The sequence below is a fragment of the Falco punctatus genome (genome assembly GCF_963210335.1).
Source record: "Falco punctatus genome assembly, chromosome: 4".
Lineage (NCBI taxonomy): Eukaryota > Metazoa > Chordata > Aves > Falconiformes > Falconidae > Falco > Falco punctatus.
In genome coordinates, this window is record NC_137583.1 from 22,885,434 (window position 1) to 22,911,711 (window position 26,278).

General features: G+C 46.2%; 1 long non-coding RNA gene across 1 annotated transcript in view; it reads right to left on the reverse strand.

Moving 5' to 3' along the window:
* The window catches only part of LOC308062797, a 56,782-nt gene that overhangs the window by 18,845 nt on the left and 11,659 nt on the right, over window positions 1–26,278 (reverse strand). The window contains exon 1 of the long non-coding RNA XR_013927706.1: window positions 1–26,278. This exon is cut by the window's right edge and continues 11,659 nt beyond it. This is a non-coding gene — a long non-coding RNA (uncharacterized lncRNA).

The following is a 26,278-nucleotide window of genomic DNA, read 5'->3' on the forward strand; positions in this document are numbered from 1 at the left end:
TAGGGCTGCCTGAAGTGTTTCTGGCCCAGAAGAACAAAGGATGCTTCTACTCCCTCTGCAAAGAAATTTTTTCAGGACTGACATCCCCTTTGGGTCTCGGAGAAGTCACCACCAGGTATCTGGTAAGGATGCTCTTTTGTACTCTGTAACTAGAGAAAACTCTTAGTGGACTCACCTGGGACAAGACCTGAAAGGTTCTCACGTTGCTCAAAGCCCTGCAGGATCTCAAGGGCCCGTCCAGCTGTGGCTCTCTGCAGCCAGAGCAGAAACCACAGGTCACTGGGGTGGGTGTGTAACTCTTGGGATGTTTGGTCAATGAAAACCAAGATTTTGGAAGAAGCCAAATAATTCCTATCACTAGTGATTTATGACAAGTCTCCAGAGAACGTGTGGTGGGAGGGAAGTGCTGCTGCAGTGACTGTGATCCTGTTCCCCTCCCCCCCCCCCCCCCCCCCCCCCCCCGGCAGGGGGAGGATATTTCTTCCAGGATGATCCATTCCTTGCTGCTCTTGTGCAAATAATCAATAGGAATAACAGATTAAAAATTATGATCTTCTTGCAGCTATTTCACTCTTTAAGGAGGATAGCAGTGGGCTATTTTTAAAAGGTTATTTAAGCCCCAGCTCTATTACTGTAAAGCTGTTGTGAGCTGTCAGGTACAGAACTGTAATCTTCACCAGTTATTGTTGTACTTATGAATTCAATATGAATTGCATGAACTGAAGCACATTGATTAGAGGGTTGACTTCCATATGAAGCTAAATCATCTAATTTTCACACTGCTGGCTCAACAAGTATTAGCTAATCATCTAGTATGAATGGTTTTAAAATACCACTTTGCTACAGTCAGCTGGCAAATGGCCAGTGATAGATTATTTATGGGCAAAAAGCCACGAGGCTTTTGTGTACACTGCAGCGACACTTACAGCCCCAAGCAGGATGGGGACCTCGCTGTGCTGGTGCTGTACAAGTGCACGAGATGCTCATCCTGCAAATGACGGGATGTGCAGAAGGACAGATGAGGAAGCAGAGTGATTAAACAAGGAAAGGGCAAAAGACAGAGGATTTGGTGTCACCAGTGGGGTGGATTTCTGTTTTAGAGCCTGTACTCAAACGATGACATGCCAATGCAGGCAGCTTTCGGTGGGATGCTTGCATTCCTTATAAGAAACAGTTACAGCGTGTCATTGTTTAACCATGAAACCAGGACATGATAAAATCTGTTTTTTGGGGACCTTCAATGTAAATTAATTTTCCCCCCTGTAAATAATGACTTGCTGTACTGGAGGTGCAGTAGAGTATATTATGTCTAAATTAGTCAGCATACGTAGAGACCCCTGGGATAACGGCAGTGGGACATCCAACTCTTTAGGTGAGGCTGGGGGAGAATTACGGTGCCGGGTTCATGGTGGGACTCTGCCTCTCGCTGCAGAAGCAGCAGGGTACTTGATCTGCCTGCTGTGTGGGCCTGAACCTGGTGGAGTTCTGGTAGGAATTTGTTGGTTCATGAATTATTTTTTTTATTTCAAGTATAGTGATGTTATGGAAGAAACAGGACAAATTATGTGGTGTTGTCTTTGAAAATGTGCAGTTTGGGAAAACAGAAGTTTTTCCTTCAAGCAAAGCAAGGGAGAAGCACCACGTGGCTTTGTCTCAGGATGGAGCATGGGAAGCTCTGTGGGACATGCAACTTCATGCAGCCGTGTCTATTTGCCTGGTTGCATTTTTGATCTGTCTTGTCTTCCCTGCAAGCTGGGAGCCGGAACCCTGTGATGGATGCACTTCTCCTGTTTGAACCACCTGAGCTGTGGTCCAGGCGAATGCTCAGCAAAGTTCATCCTGTTGTCTGAGGCTTTCCATGAAAAACCCAAACCCCACTGTGGCTGGAGAGTGGGCTGATAAGCACCTGGAACTGCACGAACACAGCAGAGTATCTGACTTGCGGATCAGCCACTTCATGCTCTCAGTGTCTGCAGCCGCCAGGGTCGGTGGAGCTCTCCATCCACAGCAGCTGGCTGCGCGGCAGCGATCTCCCCTTGGGTAGGGACACCTCTGGATGTTACCCCTCAAGACTGAGAGTACTGGCACTTGGTATCCAGGTCAGTAAGTGACATTTTTTGCATGCATGCAACATTTAAGATATGTATAGTAACCTTAAGTGATAATCTTTGTATCCCATACTAACTTTAAGTGTAGTAAATAGTGGAGTATTGACCACCAATCCACCTATACTTATTAAATATTTTACATACCTAAATTTACTGATTAGGACTCAATAAACTAACTACTAAATCAGATCTGAGTGATCTCTGACTCTCCTCCTGCGACAAGCCCCTCTCCATCACTGAAGCTCTCGCTGGTGATGGTGTCTTCAAGCATCACTTGGTGCAGTTGGGATGGTGGGATGAACCCAGCAATGCTTTTGGGAGCATCGTGATGCTTCCAGTGCTCGCTCTTGGAGTTGGAAAGGAAACCGGAGGCTTCTGTGACAATACCATAAAATGCCTGTGACTCCAACTCACTGCAGTTTTGGAGCACCGTGGTGAGACCTGTCTGTCCTTGTGTGCTGTTAACACTGTTCAGCGTTTTCCAAACATGTCTAATGAACAGCAGCATGTTGGTTTTGTGTCTGCTCTTGGCAATCAGGGACTCTGCAGGGGTCTCAAGTCAAAATCTCCTGGTACCTTTTGAAATTTTAACCTGCATTTCCAAAACAAATGATTATGGTCAGCTGTGGGCTTATGCTTGCAATTCTGTGTCATAATTCTATTTTTTCCATTGCATTTTGGAAAGAGGGTATCTGCAAAAGATCAAGATGCAGCTTTTGAATGATGGAGTGAAGAGCAGTGACTATAATCCCTGGGGCTGGAGCCCCCTTTTCCAGGAAAGGATGTTTCAGCTGGCATGACGTGTCTATGCTCGATTAGCGAATAACTCCCTGGTTGTATATTAAACTCTCACTGGGAAAACAGTAGACTTGCAAAATGTAAGTGCAAGTGCTTAATAAATAGTTCATAGGTGTTGTAAAAACATTACCAAGTGTGCTACGTGCTACGGAGGGACGTGAGGGCACCAGCAGGATGCCTGCTTACCTATTAGCATCATTTATAAGCACCCAGCCAGCCTATAACTATTGATTTTCCACTCATTAAAACCTTAGACAATAATTTATCAAGTCTTCGTAAAGTAAACCACTTTTGTAAAGCCTGATATCTTTGGCTTTACAGCAAGTCAGCACCTGTCCCTGTGCCTGTGGGTGCCAGATAAGCCCTAATGCACCCGTTTCTTTGGGAGCTATCTGTGTCATTGAACAAAACTTCCCCTACAGGCAATGTGGCTTATTTTTCCTGATACAGAACAGTTGGCTGTTTTTAAGAGAAGTGTTTATTTTCTAAGCGAAAATGAACAACTTCAGGTATCGCTCTCAAATGAGAAAAAATTTTCTTTCGGAAGCAAAGGTGGGTGATGTGTGCAGCCTCTGGTCCTTCTGTGAACACCTCTCACTATATGTATGCTTGGGTTTTTTTCCCTCACCTGAGCAAAGTCTGGGTTAAATTTAATTACTGGGAATGGAGTGTGAAATGCAGCTGTCCCTGGCTGGGATTTGGTGGCTCTGGCACAAGTGACGGTGCGGGTGAGCTGCTGTGGGGAGCGGGAAGTGGGGGCTGCGGTCTGGTCCGTGCTGGCGAGCGGGCAAGGGGCGGAGGCGCAGGGATGCGATCGCCTGAGCACAGCCAAGAGGTTAACTCTCCAAATCCTGCAGGAGCTGCCAGCCGGGTATTAATGACCGTGGGCTGCCGACACCTCCATTTTACATATCATCTGAGTACACAGAGTGCAAAAGTAATTTAATTCAGGCACCGCAATTAAGGAAACAATTATCTCTCATGTCTTGGGCTGATCTCCAGGTCATCTTAGCATTATCCTTTTTGATCTCATTATGAATTTAAAATATGCAATAAATTGGCTCTTAATTCTATAGAAAAGGTCAAGCTTGCTCTCTACAAGAGACAGGGGTGTATTTAATGGAAAAATCTCAAGGACAAGGGAAACATTTGTCAATGGCTGAGGGAATGAGTGCTGACCCACTGCCCGGGGAGCGTTGTGCAGGGCTTCTGCATGTGTGCAACCTTTCCGCGGGCAAATCCTGCCCAAACACGCTTTCCCAAGAGGTAAATTCTGACCAAGGTAGCGATTAAATGTTGGTGTTTCATCACAAGTTATTCTTGGGTGATCCAGCAATGGGGGAAGCCCAGTTGTGCCACAGGAGCATGGGGGTGACTTAATACTGGGGGAACTTCAGCACTTCGTTCCCTCAGAGATTTTTGGCAACCTGCTTGAGAAAATGGGTTAACAGGTCCTTTTGCAGTTAGCAGGTCATTTTAACGTTAACTATAGCCTTGGCAAGTGGAGTAAGATTAATTGCACTAAGCTGAGCTATGTTGACTTACTGCTGTGAAGTTCTGGTTTATGGTTTATGTTGGTTTTGCTCTTTTTTTTTTTTTTTTTTTTTTTTAAATAAGAATTATGACATGTTTATACCATTATGTCAAAATAAAAGTGTCCATTCAAAGAAAGCTTAGTATCAGCAAGAAGCAACTATATAACTTTCATTTTTTTTTCTTAAATGTTTAATTACAGCAGAACTGTACAGTGCAGACTACGCCGGCACGAACGCTGACTGCTGTGTCGCTGCCGTTTTTGACGCTGGCCCGGCAGCAGGAGCACTGTGCACGAGCCAGGCGAGGCACACTTTCTTCCCCATGCCGCAGGGCGTGAGCATGAGCACAGTCTGTCCCAATTTATCTTCACTGCTTCGCTAACATGCGTCTGGCGAGGACTGGCAGACCCGGAGGGGTTTGCCCCATCTTCCAACGGGCACCTCTGCACTGACACAGGTGGATAAACTCTGAACGCTATAGTATGGTTGAGCGCAGTTTTTCAAATATCCCTTTTGAAATGCTACTTTATTTTTCTAAGGATTAGGATGTTCCTGTTGATCTTCTGTGAGAAAGAGACAGGTGGTTTTGAACGCTGTTCCTGCGCAGCTGTGGGCTGTGACGGCGCGGCTGCTGTCAGTGCATCACATGTGAACTCTGGTTACTCCGTGTGAATTTTAAAGTCCGAACTGCTGCACCAGCTGGCTGCGATTCAAAGCACGGTGGACGTTGCATGTTCAGTAATTTTGGCAGTTGTGTTTCTCAGGGTTGGATGTGGGGCACAGCGTGCTACAAATCCACGCTTAGTCAGAGCTCTGAGTTTGATAGAATGAACTGTAGGACTTGGTGACCGATGTTTTCCCTTTGCCTGTCAAACAGAAAACATATTATAAAGAAAAACCTCACTAAAATGAAGACTGCTATATCTCTGATTTGTTCCTGCAAATGGAATTAGTTAAAAAATAAATCCCACTGATCAGGGTTTTAATATAAACATAGAAACCCTTTGAAGTGTAAAAGGTGCTGCTAAAATGCTGCATTTGTGTAACTTAGGTAAACTTCAATTTAAAAGAAAGATGATGAGAATTTTTATCTTCTGTTGGTTATTCTATTCACTTCTGGTTTTTATGCTTTCCAGAAGGCAAAAAATAAATCAAAACTAGACTTACTGCAGTATTCTTGATGCAAACATTTTAATATACATTGCCTGGCAGTGCAAAGGACAGATAATTATGTAGGGCTATCTTTTCTGCAAAAATGGATTATTTGGGTCCCTGTTTCAAAAAGCACTGAGCATACAGGGTCCTGGTTGTGGTGCGAAGAGCTGGAAGCATCCATCCCCTCCCGGAGCGGCTCGTGGTCCAGCACCGGCGGGGTCCGGCTGGCCCCGGCGCTCCATGGCAGCGGTTCAGAGCAGAGCTCACTAATGGTGGTGCCAAGCTGCAGGCCTTGGTACCAGCCTAAGCAGACTCTGGTGAGTGGTTCCCAGTGAGGTGGGTAATGTGTTCACAGTCTGGCCTGTGACATCCATTACCAGCCATAGCTGGGGCATGGTGGTGGGACACAGGCTTCCCCTCTCCCCAGCAAAAAGCTCTGCTGCTCTCTATTATACATTTTTGCCAAAGTATCTTGGTTAAGCTGGGATAATTTTCAAAACCCTGGCACCAAAGTAACTTCAAGAACATGTCTGATGTACTAACAATTGTAGGTGGTTTAACTTGCTTAAACGAATGCATTTCTGAAAGAGGTTTGGATGTATACCTCACCATAGGACCCTTTTCTCTCGCAGCCTTTGACTTGTGACTGCGATTTAGCATTTACAATTTTTTTCCTTTAGTGCGGTGTTTTGTCTAGCTTTGCATATGAAATGGCAGCTGGTTGCAGAAGCAAATGAGTTCAAGGTGGGAACGCAGACTTGTACCGTGTGAATCTTGTCCTTTGTTTCCCTAGGAAGGTAACAAGAGAGGGGAAAGCTTGGTGCAGATCGAAATCATTAGACACACACAGTCCTCATCCATTACCAATGTGAAAAGTGAAATAATGTACCGGATAGCTATCCCAGCTGTTGCACGGCGGCTCCAAACATCTGGCCTGGCGAGGTTTGCATGCCATGGGCTGCTGGCAGCGGTGGATGATGGCTTCGGAGCAGCTGGGTCTAAGCACCTGGGCTGTGAACTTTGGGAGGGTGAGCCTGGGAATACTGCTGGGGTGTATGACTCGCTCAGATTCCTTTGCAAACCATACCTTCGCTTCACTCCTGCACTCAGAGCACTGCGGTGCAGCTCTGCACGAGCTAGAGAGTTCTCAGGGCAAAGCGTCCTCCTGATTTACAGCTGCCCAACCTTTGGAGGTGCCTGGGGGCTCCCCTGGGGAGGCTGTGCGGCTTCCGCGCCTGGCGATGCTTGAAGTGATGGATAGGTATGTAAAAAGCATGTAGAAATGAATCATGAATTGCATTGATGCATCATTTATGAGTATCATACAAGCAAAACTTGAGTTTTCCCTGCTGTATTAGGGATGAACTAAATCAATCATTTATAAGGCTGAGAATAAAAAGACACCCCAGACAATCTGCATGACCTCTGGGGTGCTGGGGATTACAAAACCGGTTCAACGTGGGACCAAGTCCATGTCTAGCATTCACACTGCAGTTTTAGGAAGGCAAGTGTAATTAAAGGGGTGAGGGAACCTGCTTGCTGTGAGTCCTGGGAGTTTTCTATCCCCGACACAAGGCTTAACGTCCTGGGAATCATTTCCTGAAGACAAAGTGGATATGAATATGATTACTTTTACACGCTCCGTGTTTAAACAATTCTTTCTGGGGACAGGCTGCTTTAAAGTAGTTAAAAAATGAACCACAATTTATTTTTTTAAGCATTCCTTTTTCACCGTCTTTCGCAATAAATAGCTGATGCGTTTGGCAGAAGCTTGGGGTTGAGGAGTCAGCTCTTGTCCTTCCCCCTGGCGGCTGTCTCCTGCCAGGTCTGGAAGGCAGATCGCTTTGTGAATGACAGCCGTTATGGTTCATACCTGCTCCTGAGCCTTAATAAATAGAAAGTATCACCTCTGCCAGCATTAAACCCATCATCTGCCTTCCCGCTGACGCTCTGCAAAAGGAGGTTTAAAGCTGAGGTGTGAGGCAAAGGCTTCAATGTGATGGTGTCCATGTGGTGCTGGATGTGGGGTGTTTTCCCGTCTTTTCTATAGGAGTGTGTAGCTCATGCATGCCATAGACACAGCCGGGGGGTTTTGGTTGCGTGCCTTCCAGCCCTGTCCCAGCGATCCCTCCCCTTCCCCAGCTCCCTCGTGGGGCCTGAGGAGCTGGGCTCCCATGTCTGCAGCGTCTAACCCCCACACACTGTAAGACACCGGCTGCTTTCCTTCCTGAGCACCCCGCAGCAAAGCAGGGGTTAGTGCCGCTGGGGCACAAAGTGGTGGTGTGGTTGGATACCTGGCACCCGGAACGGTTGGTGCTGCTGGTGGCCTTGGCCTTGGGGACACTGCGGTAACCCTGGCCAGCCCAGCAGAGCAAGGGCGGGTGGGAATCTGGGGGAGATAAACACAGAGTTACAGTAAGAGCACTTCTTCGCCAGGATAGGGACTGTGCCTGAGGGCAGGTCTCGGTAAGAACGGGGAGATAGTTTGTCTGTACTAGGGTGTCCGTCCACAGCCCTCTGCTCATGAATTATTTTGACTCTTAATAATAAGCAAGCTTATTCAGGTGTTCCATGAACTTGAAAGCAAGGGATTGCAAAGGGCTGGGTGTGCATTTTCCTACAGTGAGCGCGCCTTAGAAAAAGACCCTGCAGAGACCCTTGGATTTTTATTTTTCAGTTGTTTTTTTTTTTTTTTTTTTAAATCTAGATTCTTAACAAGCTGCAGAGATGAAAAGCTTTCAACCTCCTTATATTTATCTAGAGAAATATTCTGAGAGAGAAATGAAACGGAACAGACTCATAGACTCATTTAACATTTCTAAACTGATAAATATATTTATTGGCTGTGCCTGTTAGGGGTGTGTAATACCTATTCTTTCTGCAGACGGCTCATTGGATTTCTTCCCTAGCACTTAGCTCTATAATGATGTTAGACTGCTAATACTGAACTGTCCTGACAATGTTTGTATTTTACCTCTTAGCCTCTGGCTGTTTCAGAGATGAGGTGGTTTGGGTGTCTGGGCTGTCACTGGGAATTTGCTGTAATGAAAGCCAGCGAAGTGAGGAGTCTGCCGCATGCTCCAGCAGGGCTGTTCTGGTTGCGGGCAGCAGTGCCGTACGTAGCATCGTTAAATGTCGAGTGATGCAGTCGAGTATCCTCCCACCAAGGTGCAGCTGCTGAGCCTGCCTGTGCCCAGACCCCCTTGCCGGTAGCTCCCCAGGCACTGGGGTGGGTAAACCTGCACAGCCCAGCCTTGAAAAAAATATTTAAGTCTGCAGTATTCTCTTTATTTTTTCCAAGGCAAAAAAGCAAGCAGGCTTCTTACCTCCCATCAGGGTATGGCACAGGAGCTGGGCATACCCGTGGTGGTGGAAAGTGCATTCAGAAAAGCAGCCAAAGCCTGGTTTGCTTTTAAATTAGAAAGAAGGGTCTGTACCCCGTGTGCACCCCCGCCCTGGGGGAGTGGGGACCTTGTGCTGAAGGGGCCAGCGCTCGGCCTCAGGGAGGCAGCTGGGGGCTCGAGCTGCTCCGGTGCTTCCCGGGTGGCAGCGAGTTTCGTGGCCTTGGTCATGTTTCTGCTGTGGAAATTAGAAAGCAGATGCTTGTTATCGTTCTAAAACAGAGGATGGTAAGATTTAGCTTGCTTAGATCTTGAAGGGGCCCTCTAGGGTAAGGTATTGTTTGCATTAGGGCAGTAAAATATATTTATAAATTTAATAACTAAAGATAATTTAGATGTATTTGTGGTTTATACTACAAAGCACCCTTTTAAAGGTGTTTTTTGTTTTGCACGTGAGGATGTGAACCTATTTGATTTCCAGAGAACCTTTCTTCTTATTTTGAGAAATATTTTTTTTCCTACTTTTTTAACTGACTACTTGCCTCATTCTTACTTTAAAGCACTTGTGACTCCAGCCTGGTGTCTTAACTGGTGCCGTTCTCAGGTGAATTTAGTGCTGTGTTTGTGTTGTAAATGCCACCACCTTCATTTCCTTCTCTCTCCAGTAAGAAAATAAGGAAGTTAGCGGTAGAGAAGGCGAGAGCAATCTGAAGTTTAGCCATAAACCCCCTGTTATTGTTTATAGCTATGGCCCTGCACTGAAATGCCATGGGAAAATGAGAGGAATAGCAAGCGACAAATATTAGATCACCCTGACAGGGGAGAACTTTCCTATCAAGGGGGCATCAGCCACCTATCCGCGCTATCAGCCAACGTTACTTTTTAAGAAACTGGGCTTTACAAACCCCCTGCAACCCTCCACAGCACAGGCGTGATTTAATGTGCTCTTTTTTTTGTTATTTCTCAATACAACTTTTGCTTCCCCAGCCTGGTGTGCTCACTGCAGAACCTAATTCTGTGGCACTGGGGTGCAGCGGGCACAGCTAAGATTGTTTTTTAATAGCTCTGTAGTTCTCCTTAGTTATTCACCCATTAAAACATGATTTAAGCCACATCTTTGTCCTGCAAAATTGAGTAATGTAGAGAGGACATTGCCACTAATTAAACCTGTCTGTGATGTCTCTTGTTGGTGCCTGATGTTTTGCAGTCCATGGTTTCTGGCTGGGCTCTGCATGCCAAATGGAAAGTTCAGTCTTCTGGTGCTGAATCCTCCAGCAGCCCTGGGTGCACCAAAGCTGGGGAGCTGAGCTGTGATCCAGCACTTCAGATATGGCTTTTTTACTACCATCTGTTTTTCTTGCTATGCTGACAAGGAGTGTTCTAGGGCTTGGCAGAGGAGGGCAGGGAGGAGCATCAAGACCCAGCTTTGTGATGAGGTGGTGCCTCACTGGCTAATCTCAGGTGTTTCGGACCATTTTTGGGTGGTCTTGTGGCTCCCACAGGTGTGACAGGCTGCTAGGTTGTCTGCTTGCCCCTCGTGGGTCCCAGTCCCCTGCCAGCTTGGAGGGTCTGTGCTGAATCTACAGCACCTTTCGCAGCGGGTAGCAGATAGGAGAGGTCCAGATAATTTCTGGACACGTTAAAATGCTGTGTCATGCTCAGACAATGTCCCATCTGTTTTTTAAAAAAGGCAAATGTAACGAATTCCTCCACAGGCTGTTTCTGTTGGACCTCAGCAGCTGCTTGCCCAGGGTGGGTGTTGGCTGTGCTTGGTCACTTGGCAGATGGTGCCACCTCCATAAACCCCACGCTGTTCCCCTCCCACAGTTCCTCCCCATTTCTCCAAGCTGCAGCTCTTCCCTCATCTCCTCTGGATTTGTCCTGGGGTGTTTGCGGAGGGTTACCCTGGCTGTTTCCATCTGGATTTGGGTGACAAACCAGTGAAGCTCTTGCCTTGCTTCTAATGCAGTTCTTAATGCCTAAAACTGAACTCTTTGCTATATAGCCCATGTGTAGTGTGACCTGCCCTGCTAGTTGCTAATTAAGACTACCTGTGTAGCAATTTGGCAATGTACCGTTGATGGACATCTAGTTAGTAAAGGGTTCAACTGCTTTATTAACGTTAATGAGTGATGGTAGATTTTTTTTTTGCCCTTTTTACGAAGGTCATGCTCAAATCATCGCATTATCAGACTTAATTACAACAAGTTAATTTGTTGCTTGCCTGCTTCGCAGATGTTTAGGGAAACACATTTTGTACTTCATATATCAAGCATCTATGGTATTGTTCTTTATGCTAGAGTAATATAGTCATTATAGCTGGCCAAGGATGATGGTGATAGGGATTGCTGATAAATTGTTTTGCAGTGCCCTGCCAGCCAAATCCATTAAGGATGGTGCTGTACTGGGTACAATGCCATCTTTATCCACTGCTGTATGTCATGTCTGCATTTGCTTCCAGAAAAATACAAATAATAATGTTATATTATACAAACAACAATGTTATTTTATTTTTCTAGAAGCAAATGTAGACATGACTACAGCTGTAGACAAAGATTAATATTAATAATAACAACAACAACTAATGAATTACACCACTGCACAGGATGTGCTGCTTACCAGCCCTGTGACATTGCGTGTCCTTTGGTGTTTCCTGCCAGTGCAGAAAGATCTTTCTGCCATTGCTTGGTCCTGGCCAGCTGAGTCGCTCCCTATTTCTGTTCTGCTCTATGAGGTGTTTTCCACGTTTCCTTGTCCTTTCTGGGCCCCTGGCTAAAAGCAGGTGGCATGCCATGGAAAAGCTCAAGTCCAATTCATCTTGGGAATAGCAGAGCCTGCTGATATGTTTCTTAATGTAAGTTGAGTGATTGTTTCATAAAAACAATTTCCTCCCAAAGCAGCAGTGCCTGAGTGGGAGCAAAGCTCTCACGAAATCGCATCCCCGCGGGGGATCACACTGTTTCTAGTGTCTCCGGAGCCCCATTCCTGCAGCATAACCACCCACCCGGGAGGATTTTTAAAGTTTGTTTTATTGCTGTGGTGGGAGGAAGATGCGCCTTTCTTCCGGGCTGGGGAGATGCTGCAGCTGGTGCCTGCGGTGGGCTGAGCCCCGCGGCTGTCGGCACCGGCCGGCTCTGAGCCTCCCTGCCGAGGGGAAGGAGGCGATCCGGTCCCCAGAGCTGGCAGATGGAGCAGCCATCTCGGGCAAACCCGAGCTGAAATCCAGCCCTGCCACCAAGGAGCAGTGAAAAGCACGGGGGGCAAAATGAACGCTCACCCTCCCCTCCCTGTGTGCTGACCTGCCAGTGGCAGCGGCCATTGGAGAAGCGACTTGTGACACAGAAAGGTTATAAAAGGCTAATAATTCACACTTACAGTCACTTTACATTCCATATTTGCAAGCCCAAAAGGATCTTTACAATGAATTAATTGGTAATAAATGGCATCTGTGTTGCTGCGGGGCGCCCGGCTGTGACTTGGAGTGGTTTTTCCCAGGCTGCAGGAGATGTCAGGGAGGCAGGCACATGGAAAGGGGAGCGAACAGTGACAATGGGCTGCTTTTATCTTCCCCCCCTCCCCATTTTGGTAAGAGGTCCCCTACTTCTTGTAAGTATTCCCAGGATACAGGATGAGTGCTGCAGTCAGAGAAGTGAGCATGAGTAGAATCACTTCTTTGTTTTTTTGGAGGGGGCAGGGGGGTAGTAGCTGTAGCTCATTATAATTATCCAGAGGACACAGCCAAACTGTTTAAACACCTTGTGAGCCATCCTAATGGCCTGGAATAGCTGAGAGGATTGCTGGAAAGGACCGGTGTAAGGCGGTGCAATCTGCTTGGGTGAGAGCTCTGCCTTTGCTCCGGGATGCCTCTGCGCTCACCCGGGGCTGGGTGCTTGGTGTCCGGGGGCTCCCAGGTCCTGGCCGCTCCCTGCACCCCAACACCACTTCTTTAATCACCAACATGTGTGTTCACTCACCCAGCGGAGCTAGTAAGCCCAACAGAGAGGAAAGGTGTATTGCCTGGGAAGCAGTGATGCCCTGCTGATCCGATGAATCTGTTCAGGGCTGAAGTTTTAGGTCCTCTTGCTTCCCACAGCAGTTGGCTCCAGTTTCTGGGCTTGGTCCTCTTGGCTGCGGTGCGGGAGAGGTCAAAAAACGAGCTGTGAAGCTGTGAAGGCAAAAAGTGAAGATGTTAATAGGCTGTTTCAGAAGCGACTTGTTTTCATAAGGGGTTGCCTGGATTTTTTGAAAGGAATTTTATTGGCTTTATGAATGTTATTTGAAAGTAAATTTTGAAAATGCTTTCAAATAGTCACTGAGAGCCATTTACTGATAATCATGTTAGAAACTGAAAAAGTGATCATCATTAGAAATCTGCTGCCAACTTTTACTGTGCTAGGGGAAGGGTGTGGGGAGGAGGTAGAAAGGGAGCCTTTTTCTGTAGCCTGATTTGAAAACCACAAAGTAGTTAGCAAGGTGATAACAAAACTAAAGGAAAGGATTTCGGCATGCTGTGCAAGCGCTTATTGTCTCCTTTCATGAAAAGCAGAGAAAGAGCAGAAAGGTTGTAGGCTTCCCTAAGTCCTAATTATCCCTTGATTATGCCCACAGCAGGGATGAAGTTTTCAAAAGTAGGATTTCTGCAGTAAATCTGGAAAACTGGCTCAGCAGTTTGCTAGTCCCATCTATGTGCCCAGCAAATTAGCAGTGGGGCCAGACTCAGTGCTCCAGAGGTGCTGGTGCCTGAAAAAAACAGATTGCACCTAAAAGCTGCTCCATGTCTGCCAGTGGATGTGCTGTAGCAAAGGGGTTTTTCACCTTCCTTTCCTCCCTTGCCCCAGGCAAGAAACCTGTTCTGTTCAGGCAGTGTCTATAATCCTGCGTGTTTATTTAGTCTGGGACATAAAACTCCTCACTATACCTGTTTTTTTGTTATTTTTTCCCCTTCTCCTTTCTTCCACATTAAGGAATGGCAAGAGCTATTTAGAATAAAACCCAAGATGACTGCCAGAGAAGTAGTACTGAACTCCTCATCTCTTTTTCCACGTATTTGAATTCTCTGGGAATAAGAGCCTGAGAAGTGCAGAAGGAGGGAGACATCCCATGTAAGCATATATCCATAGCCTGGAAAATTGATATTTTATGGTTTTGCTTGTCTTAGTAGATTATTAGTGCATTTGAGTCTGTTCTGTGTGGTTCAGCTCCCGCCCAGTGCTCAGGGTCTGCAGCAGTGTGGGTTTCGGAAGGAGCTGGGGAGATGAGCAATTTGCTGCCAACGGGCTGCGTTTTGCAGCTGAGAGTGGTATTGATTTCCCCTGAGTGACAGAGCAAAGAAGCTCTTGTGACTGGAGCTGTAGGATTTCTTGCTTCGTGGTCCTTATTTCAACTTCTCAGGTAAAAGGCAGTTGAGACCCAGCCACTCGCTCCCATCCTTTCCAGAGCTCAGCTGTTCAAATGCATAAAAAGTGATTCTTTGTATTAGAAAGGAGAATATAAAAAGTACCCGGTTTATATTAATATAAAATTCCCTAGCTTGTTTGCAGAATGCAGCTCACTATGAGATGCACTTGCATCCTCCATGCTCCCAGTAGCAGCATCCTACTGCCTGACACTGGTAAGAAATTTCTCATAAAAATAAGTGGTATACTGCATATTGCTTATGGTAGGAATTGTGTGCAGTGGTGTATTGGGATCTGCACAGGCTGTACTGCTAACTCCAGGAGTCCTGGACGCTGTTTTTCTTCTATGTTTATTTCTTGCTTTGTTAAGCAACATAATTTCATACAATTATTGTGGCAGAAATAAGATAATACCAATTTTGGCAGCATCGGTTTTCAGTATGAATGGAAGCAATGCTCTATGCAGGGTTCATAATGAGGTTGGTTTTATTTACATTTGGTGAAGATGGATACAAACTGAAAAATCTCCTGGCACATTTTTCATAGAATTAAATAAATCTATTACGTATACACTTAAATGCAATGAACACATACAAATACAGTTAGCACACTGCATAAACACCTACGGTCTCTGTACATTGACTCCCTCTGATGTCCCAGGAGTGTAGTCAGATACTCAAGGAATATTAATGCAAATACTTCTATCAAGTGGTGCAGCCCCACTCTGGCTGTGGCCATACCCCTGCGCGCTCTTTGGGAGGGGGTTATGACGATGGGGTTTTGGTTTACTCAGTTGCTGGATTATCTCAGAGTTATTACAGTCGTTGGCTAATAGTGGGCAAGCACTCTTTCATGTATTTATGAACGTGCATTATCCTTAAGTAGCAGTGAAGACTGCATGCAGGACAAAATTCAGTATATTAACCAGCAGCTGAGGAAAATGAGTAATATTTGCGAAACTATATTTTTCTTTTTCATAGAATATTTTAATACCTGTTCAGTGTTGTGATAAACGCAGTCATGATTCATGTCAAAAACAGAATGTACTGTGGTAAGTGTAATTGTTGTACCCTGTGTAAATCTGGGACCTGTATCGCAGTCGTGGTGAGTGGGCGCGTGTGGTTCTCCTTTGAGACAATGTGATGGCTCCCCCTTCCCCTGAGGCAATCGCTGCCTGGAAGAGCATGCCAAGGGAGATAAGGAAAGCGAAACCACGCCAGGGAAGGCCCGCCGAAGGAGATAAGGACCTTGAGATTTGGAAAAGCGCGCCAAAGGAGAGCCAGTAGGAGGAGAAGGCGTACCGCAACGGCCCGGTGGGGAAAGGGCAGGACGAACATCGGCGGGAAGGGATTGGTCAAGATCCGGGCATAAAAGATGCTGCTTTTAGGACTCAGGTGTGCGTGTGGTGGAACCAACTGAGTTCTCTGCGCACCCAGTGCTGTTTTTGCTTATTGTTTCTCAACCTAAATTGATTGAACCCCAAATAAAATTGTTTTAATTGTTATCGTTTATAACAGTGTTATTCACTGGTGCATTTGCAGAGCACTTCTCTCCAGACATGACCAGCAGTGAGAGTTGCTTTTCCACAGACACCTTGGCAGTGGCAGCTCTGCTCACGTTGTCTGGGTGCAGAGAGCTGGCTGGGTCTGAGTTTTCCCCAAGGCTGTGCAGCTAGGAATGGGTAGTTCCTGCTGGGCTTCCTCACAAAAATACAATTAGGTGTAAAGTCCTACAAGCAAAGTTTGGAGAAATGAGTGGGAAAAGCCCTGTGCCTGTCCCTGAGTGAGGTCCCTGTCGCACGGGAGGGGAAAGGGAGCACTGAGATCCCTATCACAGGGGCACTGAATTCTTTGGGATGGCCGACATGGAAGGGATTCTGATATTCAGGTGTGTGTGTGTGTTGGATTCATGCCCTGGCCTTGGGAGGGCTGCTGGAGGGCGAGGGAAGGTGCTGTGCCTCTGCTCTGCACCCTCCAGAGAGCACGGGCTGGGGAATACAATGTGGGAATGCAGTGGATTGAGACATCACAAGGCGAAATCCTGAAGACTTGAGCAAAGCTGTCATGAGCACAGAACACAAATACCCAGTTACAAAAACACGGGTAGCGGTCTTGTATTTTGTATTCTGCGGCTTCGCAGCCTGAGCTGGAGCTCAGCATGGCACCTCTCATGCTCCATGAGATGATTTCCATCAGAGGCGCTTGGCAGGCTGTCCGCATCGTTACCCATGACAGAAACAAGCAGCGCTCGCAGCCATCGTGTGGGCTGTCCAGCAGATACTGCTGGCTACCTTAAGCCCATGTCAATTAACTGTTGCTTGGAGCAAGGTTTGATGAAACGACAACCAGCAGCAATTACAGCTCCTGGGCTGCCTGGAGAGGGAGGCACAGCCCCAGGAACAGCAGAGTCGTGTGTGGCATGCAGAAAGCAAACCCTTTCCTAAATCTCTGGGGTGAGATTTGTTTTGCAAAAATGCCCTTTCTGGGGACTCACCTAAGGCAGCTGGTGTGCAGCAGGCATGTAGCAGCATCCCATCCCTCTGCCCCTGTGCGGGACTGTCTGGAGCCTTGCCCGGCACGCAGGCTTGTACGCCTTGGCAGGGCTTTGCCTTCGTGCCTGTGGTGCCCACACCTGCACTTCAGCAAGAGGGCGGTGGGATGGGATTCATGCGCAGGGAGCTGAGGTTTGTCAGGACCCCTTCATGATGCAGCACCTGGGAAAAGCTGTGCGTGGTTATGTCCTGTTGATCCTTTGGTAATGAGAGGGTAATGCAGAGTTTTGACATGGCGAAGGGAAAGTAATGGAAGGCATTTCTGAGCAGTTAAGATGACTTTTTAAAACAAACAAATTGTTGAGATCAAAACATTTTTGCTTAGTAATTAGGAATTTCATTTTTCCTGTAGCTAATGACGTTTGCAATGCAGTGCTTTGATGGATAATTTTTAATTAGAAGCTAGGACATGGATTCAGGTTCCAGAACTATCGTATGTTTATGCTCATCCATTTTCTTGAGACTTTCTGGAGATAATGAGTCCTGCCTCCCTCCCTCAGTGTCAAATTCAAGTTTGACCTTTTTTGCTTGTAAATAGATTAGAAAAATTAATCCTGGGCTGTAATAAGGTCTTTCATTATGCTATGGGGAAGGTTATTTATGCTTTTAAAACTTGTTCCAACCTAGTAGGTGTGAAAGGAAAGAATACTTAAGCTCTCTACTGCTGACAAGAATATTGTGTCTGAAAAACAAAAGTCACGGTGTGTTCATTTTGCTGATGTTATTTAAGATAAATATCAGCACCACAAGCCTGAACTGGAAGATACATCTTTAAAGATAAGGGATGTGGTTTTTTCACTGGCACATCTCAAATGGAATTACAGCTGCATGTGATTGTGCATGGGGAAAAAAGTGGGGAATGGGGAGAGGAGTTTCCTCCCCAGCCAGCTTCTGGCAGCTCACGTGAACCAGCTGGGTAATGCCCATTTGCAGCAGTTTCTCAGTTTCTTAGGCTATTTCTCCCCCAGATGGGTTAAAGGAGCTTTTCAGTCCCGGCCAGTTGAAGGTGATTAAAGCTCAATGTGGTAGATGTGACTGGCCCACCCCTCTGAGGAGATGGATGCTGTGATGCCCACCAGAGCAGTGCAGGCAGGGGAGCGCACACAGCCCACAGCCACGCCGGGTCCTTGCACGGCAAACCTGGTGAGATCACTGTTTCTCAAAGTCTTCAGGAAAAGGCTGGGGAGCTTGTGGAGGGAGAGGTGGTAATCAGGGGTTGGCAGGGCTCTGAGGATGGTGCTGCGCCCAGCGGTGCTGGCCAGCTGTGTGCCTTGGTGCACGAGCCCTCGTGCAGAGGGGTTTGTCCCTGCGTCGCTTTGTCCCTGGCTGTCCCAGCTGTTGGGCTCTGCACAAGTGCTATAGCAGTACATATTAAAAAATTCCTTTATAAAGGAGTGATCTCACAGACTGTTTCACCTTCAATTGCTATTAAAAATAAGAGGTACTGATGCTCAGGTGAAGAATATGGATATTTTTTTTTCCTCCCCCTGCATCATTTGGGAATTTGCTTTAATAATGTCAAAATCCATGCAAAGCAGAAGGAAAAAACTGGCTTATTTTCTTGGCTTTGTTCATGTTCAGTTGCCCTGTAATCTGTGAGCAGTTTCTCAGTGAGTTTGTGGTCCCTGGGACTTCGGGTAGGGTGGAGGGTTTGGAAAGCCAGGTAAGAAACAAGAATAGCCCGACCAGAAAGTCATAGAGTGTGGCAAATGTTTCTCCGTGTGTGTGGGAAAGAAAGGGTAAGTGTTTGGGACGTACCCTGCACCGAGTGTGGAGCACCAGCCTTTTGCCTCTGGCTTCTGCAATTCAAATCTGGCCACGGACTGGTGGTCTCACCTTTGCAAAAGCAGTTTTAAAAAGATCGATAAGCCCGGTTCCAGCCCCGGGGCAGAGTGATGCAAGACTGAGATGAGCTGAAAAATTAAGGACAGATGTGGAAAATGTACTCGAAGCATGGCTAAACCTTTGCTTGGTTTGGACCTTGCAGCTTCCACCAGCACTTTTCATTGCCTTCATAACAGTTCTTTAAAAAAGATAATCATCCCAAAATGCCCCTATAAAGGGAATGGAAAGGCTCCCTTAACATAAAGGTGATCTAAACAATCATGGGGTAAACCACTGCCCTGAGTTGAAGCCATCAGTGGCCAATGGCTACCCAAATGGCCAGCTTCACACCTTTCATTGTGATGCCTGGTGGAGGCTGCAAAACCTTTACAAGAGGCAATGGCTCTATTGACTCTAATTGCTTGGCCTGTTTTAAATTAGTGGAAAGCTGTGCCTCTCAGAACTACTGCTTTTGTAATTAGCCTTGTGTACTTTTCTATGGCTTTATTAAAGAGACTGAATGCCTAGGGAGAGGCAAAGCCCAAGCTCTGCTTTACTTGGGATAAGAAAGGCATTTTCTTCTTAAGTTAGTTGTTTAGGAGTTGCTTTAATTATAATGAGTAAACTGAGGGTGCTTATATTAATATAATTGATGTTACCAAACAGAATTTATAGCTATTGAAACAGTAATAAAAAGTAACTTATAATAAACATTAAAGAATTTGCTGACATCTTATAGGCACTCCATGTTCTGAATACCGTCGAGGTACATAGGCAGCCCTGGCAGGGAATAAACGCGGTGCAAGGTAACGTGCCCAGGGCAGGCTGGCTGCGGCATGGCTGCTGGCACCGGCCCATGCTTCAGCCAGCTCCGACAGGCATCTCGGTTCGCCGCTGCGCTCAGGTTACTGCTATCTCTACTACCCTTATAGCTGGAAAACCAGACAGAAGTACATTTTCTAGCCCCAGGGCGCAGCCTGAGGAAGGCTGAGCCCAGGCTGGAGCTCACCTGGGCTCGACCCAAAGTCCTGCCTGTTCTCCGGGGATGCTTTACGCTGCAGCTGGGTTATATTTATACCCAGATAACTTCCTTTCCATTAAGAAAATTCTTTCCTGGCAGGGTATGCATCTATCATTAAATCACAATCTTTCTGGAAACAGAACAGAGACTCAAACTTCAAAGCTTGCCACTCTTTTCCGTGGAGCTCTTCTTGCTGGTTGCCTGGGAGGCTTATTTGAAATTATGCATGGAGACGGGCAGAGAGGAATGATTTCTAAAGTTGTCATAATTATGCCCCTGAGTGGGCGAGACTTGGAAACCTCTCGGGGCTCAGGAGGCGGTGGGGCCGAGAGGCCATGTGCTCCCTCCCAGCGCCACAAGCCGCTCTGAGCTCCCGCACAGCCGGCACCCCCGAACCAGCAAACCCCTCGGGGGCCAGAGCCCCCCACATGGTCCAAATCCTCTGCGGCCTCTTTCCACCCCCTCCACCTACAGACCATCTAGCAAGCCCTCCTTTTACATCTGCTTGCCATATCATCTGCTCTCACTGATTTTAGAAGACTGGTGGGTACAAAGACGACAAAATGCTGTCTGACACAGTGCCCTTTACAGAGAATGCTTGCTTTCTTACGACAGCCTGAATCTCAGCCGTGCTCTGCTTAAAAATGTTGTTAAAAGGCCCCTTCTGCCTTAAAATACTGTCTCTTTTTAAAGCCTTCCATAGTTAGATTTGTGCATTTCTGTTCACATAATCATGATGCATCGAAATGGAAGGTAATTAAGTCCCAGGCAGAGAGTTTTCCAGTGTCTGGGAGAATTCAGTGCCTCAGCACATGCAGCCCCTCTCCAGCTAGAAATCTCTCCTTCAGGTAGGTCTCTGGACAGAAACGTTCATTTTGGACAACTTTTAAATAGTGACGATATGCCTGTTGTGTGCTACAGGGCAGCGAAGGGGAGCATCGCTCTCCGGGCTGGTGCAGAGCATCAGCTGTCAGGAGCTGGGTCTCAATGTGCTAATTGGGGTGTGTCTGATGAGGTGATGCTCACAACTTGTGAGTTTAGTTGGTGAAGCCTGTTGGTTCATTGGATATGAAAGAGAGACTTCATGTGGCTTGGTGGGAGTTTAGAGATTAACGTTTGGTTAAATGTGCAAGTCGATTCCTCTCCCCCGTTACCTGGATCCTCTCCATGGCTTGGGAGGCTCTGCAGAAAAAACGGCTCCAGGTTTTGTTGTTGGAGAATTATTTATCTTTAGCTCCTTCGCACAGGGATGGGGGCATCAGGGGACATTGGCAGCAGAAGTGATTCCGATGCTTTCTTTTGTCCTCTTCAATTTACTGTAATAGCAGCCAACGTGATAGAAAATGTGAGGTTTTGGATACTTTCAAGGTTGCCCCATTTTTTAAAAGAATCATCATTGCTGTGCAGGACAGCACTGTGTTTGGGGACCATGACGCTGTACCCGCCTCTGAATAATTGCCCAATAGCTCTCAGAGTAAAAAACCATCACAGACCAGTCCTTGCCTGGGGTTCTGGTCCAGCCCCAGCCTGTGTGATCTCACTGTGGAAGGGAAATGCTGTGAAAGATGTACTTAGGTCAGCAAAAGAATTGTAACTTGCTGATGCAATGCAAACCACTTCTGTACCTGTGTTTTACAGTTCAAAATACAGACTGTGCCGGCACAGAGCTTAATGGTGTGGATGTATCATAAGGTAGGGCACTTGTGGCCCGTGGCTGCCCTCCCTGGGTCTCCTCTATGCTATGCCTTCCCCTCTGCAACCTTCTTTCCCTCCCTCTGGTCAGTACAGCTAAGGAACTGTCAATAGATACTGAATACTCATGAATTCAATAAGTGATTGTAAAAGTATTTTTTTACTTATACAAACTTTTATGTGTAGCAGATTATTAAATGTCCACTATAATTGCATCTGTACGTATTTAATTTGGTTTCTATAGAAGTGGATAGAAGCAATTCCGTGATTTCATGGGAGTCTGTGTACTTGGTACAAGTTGGGAAGTGGGTTTCGTGCAGTACTGTAGGAAAAATGGAAGTCACTGTCGTGTTTTTAGAGTCTAATACACAGTCAGTCACTACTGTGATCTGATTAATGTCTGCTTAATTAGGCTCAAGTGAAAGACTTCAGAATGTGAAACCCAGCGGAGGTATGGTTGATAACTTTGTTATTTAGAAAATCCAGGGCGTTTCTGAGTTTGCCCCAAAGTTTTTGCAACAAGCCGAAACCTTGCCTGGTTAGCGCCCCTCGGATGGTGCCCGCCTTGCCCCAGCTCCCGGTGCGCCTTGCTGGGGCTGCCGCTGGCTTCGCAGCTTGGCACGGAGCAGCTGCACGTCCAGCCTGGCTCAGGGGGCTCCTGCACCCCAGGAGCAGGGGCTGGGCTCTGCCGCCTCGGCAGCACCCCATCCCCGCTGGGCTCAGCACCCGACTCACCTCCCCGAGGGATGCTTCGCGCCTCTCCTGCTGCTCCGAGCTTACGCCTGCTTGTTTGGTTTTGGGATGTGCTGTAAATCCACGTAGTACTTCTTCAGGTAGCTGGTTTTGGCAGGGAGGGTGGAGATGCAGGAGAGGGCTAGTGGCAGGGGGGCAGCTCCCTGTGCACCCCTTGATCTGGATTCCACTTAAAACAGGGCTCTCTCCTGGTTTAATTTGCTGGCAGCACAGGTTGATGCCAGCCACTGCTCTCCGTAGTCAAGGATAAAAAATGCCTGGCTCCTTCAAATGATCCCTGCTGTTTCGTGAATCAATTCTCGGTTAATATCAAAGTTATAAGATGTTTATTCACTCCTGGCTGCTTGGATTGTCCCAGAAGAAGTTCACCTTGGGGGATTATGCTCTCCCTACAGGTTTTGATTAAAAATTGAAATGCCCTTTTATTGTCTTGCAAGTCATTATGTTCACATGATAAAAATGATTTTATACCTAACTCCACCTATTAATCAAAAGGGTCAGCACAATAAATAGTTTTTACCTTTGCTATGAGAAACCTTATCTCCCCATGGTCTTAGGAGCTGATTACAAGAGAAGATGCAAACAAAAGAATTAAGATCTCAGAGACTGGCTTGATCAATATGACAGAGACATGAATTACTGTTGAGAACTTAGGAGGGGAGAAAGAGCGCTTTGGTGAAAGGGAAAAGTAAGATTGCCCGAGTTTTTAACCTCCAGGTGCCAAAGGTAAATGAAGTAGGCTCATTCATCTTAATAAATTTATGTCCAGCACCTAGTTCTGAGTGAGATTGATTTTCCTTTTCTTGAGATATATATGTGTGAAGATATATATATAAAATAATATGTGTATATATCGCCCATACCATTGCTTTCATAAACCTGACCATGAAACTACTGACTTTTCCCAGTGTATCCAGTTGCAAACTTGGGCTCGAGATGGAGTTTCTGCTCCTGGGTTTTACAAGTATTGGCTTGCTCACTGATGGCTGCCTGGAGTCGTTGCCCTTTCCTGGAACCGCAGGCGCTGGCGGAGTCACGGTTTTACAGACAGGCTTTGCGGGGATGTGGTGCCAGGACATCTGACACACATGGTGCCGTGGAGGTGGCTTCCTGTTGGAATCTGCAGGTCCTACTTATTCTGTGGGCTTTGCCTTTTGCTTCGTTAATGTTTTGCTCATCTGCAGTGCCCCCCACCGCCTCCATTCCCCCTGAATTCCTTGGAGGCTCTGGCAGTACGGAGATGCAGAATATCCAGCTGCTTCTCCTGCCCCAACAGGATGTTTGAGCAGAAGGAAGAACATGAGCTACTGCAAATGTCACGAGAAGAAAAAAATAAGCCACAAGTGGCATTTAGCGCTCTGATTATTCCTTCTCATCCCCAGTACTGTGTGTATGTTTCCATTACATGTGTGACAAAGAGTAGTTAGATTTGCACTGCAAATTAATCTTTAAATATACTTACGTCCTCTCGGAGCCTCTCCAGGAGTAGTTACACTCCTGATGTACTGTGGTCTGTCATCCCTCCAGCGCCTGGAAATACAAGCACCACCTGTAGTCTCTCTTCTCTTTTCAAATGCCTCTTTAAATACCACTTCTTTGCACCCTAAATCTTGAGGCGTGTCAGTAGAAATGAGGCCACCTGCATCATCTGCAGCACATCTCTGAGTTCCTCATCCGATTGTCTCTTCCATTGTACCTCAGATGGGGTGACAAATCCAGTGTCATGTACAGGGGTGGCCTCCAATGCGTAGTAAATTATTCAGCGTATAGAAATGAGGATATATACACGTCTTAATGGGTACAGCGCTGCTATAGCCGTACTCTGGGTATCTGAAAATAACTCTCTGCTATGAATGTTGAAATACCAGCAATGTGGTGCTAAGAGAACAGATGGGTATTTTGCCATGTGATGTCGCCTAGAAAACAGCTTTGATTTAGTGTACCATGCTTGTCTGACTTTTAAACTTGTATTAAACAGAATTTCATAAAGGCGCACTCCACATAAAAATCTCAAATAACAAGGCACTTGGTGGGAGGTTACTAAGCTATGAAAATTATTGATTCATTCTCCTTTCATTTCAAATGGGCAGATGTGTATGAATATTTATTTACTTTGAGGTCTTTTTTTAGAGGGGAAAAAGGTCTTCAGTAGGTGTTTTGATTTCACAGCACAATCAAGGGAATTAGTACTACGTATAAAACAGTAATTAAAGCCGTTAGATTTCTGAACCCAAAATGACATAGAACTTCCCCCCACCATATAAAGCTGTTTCTTTTTCTTGCAGTGCTCCTGACGTTCAGCCTTTGTGATTATTATGTAGTGTTAGTTCATCACCGCTTCAAAACGAATGTTGAAGATTTAACCCCTTACAAACAACTGCCTCAAGATACCCTGGCTTTAGTCGCCCCTCAGGTAAAGGCTTTGTGCTTTTCACTAATCGGCTGACTTATGAACCATGTCTGGGCATGCCAAAATAATGGCCAACGTACCTGTGTCTGATGTGGGAAGGCTAGCAGGTTTTTGCATCAGCAGCTGATCTGGCTGTGTAGGTAAATGGAAGGATTACCTCTGCCTTGTGCTGAAGTGGCTCATGTGTTGGGTTTACGTGAGGGGATGCCCTGGTTCCTGGGCTCGTTTTGCAGATGTGGCATGAGAAATTCATGTGTAGTTATATAGGCAGTGCTGCAAGGGCTTCAGAGCCCGCTGCTGGCGGTCTGGGAGTGCCCAGCACCTCTGGGTGTTCAGAGCTCCCCGATGAATAATGCTGTTCAATGTAAGAAATGCTAAGGTGGGCTTGGAAATGATCCCTCACATGCCTGTGATGTGCCTCACAGATACTCTGTGTCCCAAGGGCTGAGCAAAGTTTTCTCATGGTGTTTTTGGCTCACGGAGGGCAGCTTTGTTTGCCTTTCACACACGTGTGGTGGTTTTGCGGAGGGTTTGGTGCAGCCCCACCGTGCCCAAGGGGTAATGTCCGATGGAAAGCCACAGGTCTGCATTCAGTGGCTCTGGCAGTTCTGCTTGCCTCTTGCTTGACAAAAATACAGTGGGGTGACATGTTTCCTAAGCAGCACTCACCAGCTTTTATCCAGAAGTGCTGGAGACACCCTGAAGTCTGCTTTGTATATTGTGATACTACTGAGGACATGTGCAAATGTCAGACACTGCGTGTGAAGCAGCAGGACAAAACCCTGCAGCAACCTCAGAGAGCCAGGCTGGAGCCGTGCCGCAGCAGGAGCCGCAGCAAGTGCAGCCCCATGCAGGGCACCACTGTGGGGCATCAGGGGAGCTGTGGGATGGGCATAACAAATAAGGCCTTCAAGGTATCAAGTAATCCAAATGATCATAAAATTGTTCTGGTCAAAATCACATGGGTAATTAAGACATTCTTGCATCTTGAAAAGCAACATATCTTTTAATTATTTATTCTATTATGTTACATTTATTCAAACAATATACAATTATTTTATAATAGCATATAAGAATATATTATTAAAGTGTGTAGATGAAGATATACCATCTACATTTGTAATATATTTGTTTTATATTTATTATTTAGATGGCTTCCTAATAGGACTAATAGCTGTTCAACAATGATGTTGGTATCTGGAATCAGATGAAATAGGGAAATATCACTGTAAGAAAGGAGAGAGTTAAGATTAGGTCCTTTTTTTTGGACATTATTGCTTTAAGGATACACCATATGTGCTTTTTAAAGTTGGAACGAAGTAGGAGAGAAGGGGAAGAGTAGATTGCCCTCAATTTGAAAAATCATAGTGTACCAGCATGACCTGTTTTTATGGATGAGAACCTTCAGTCTACAAAGTTCTTGTTAAAAGACTTTATCTCGCTGACCAGATGGTGCAATTTGTCTGGCATTGACATTTGGGAATATCTGCTGAATTTTGCATAAGGACAACTGTTTTAATCATCCAGTGTCTTGCTGTGTTAATCTTATTTGTCTGCAATGACCAACTCTTTTCATATTCCTGGCGATCATGTAACTGTATTGTGTGTGCTTTTATACAACCTTCTTCTCATCCTTACCTTTTTGTTGTCTACCACTTGGAGAGTTCTTTGGGTTGAACTTGTCCTGTTGAGGT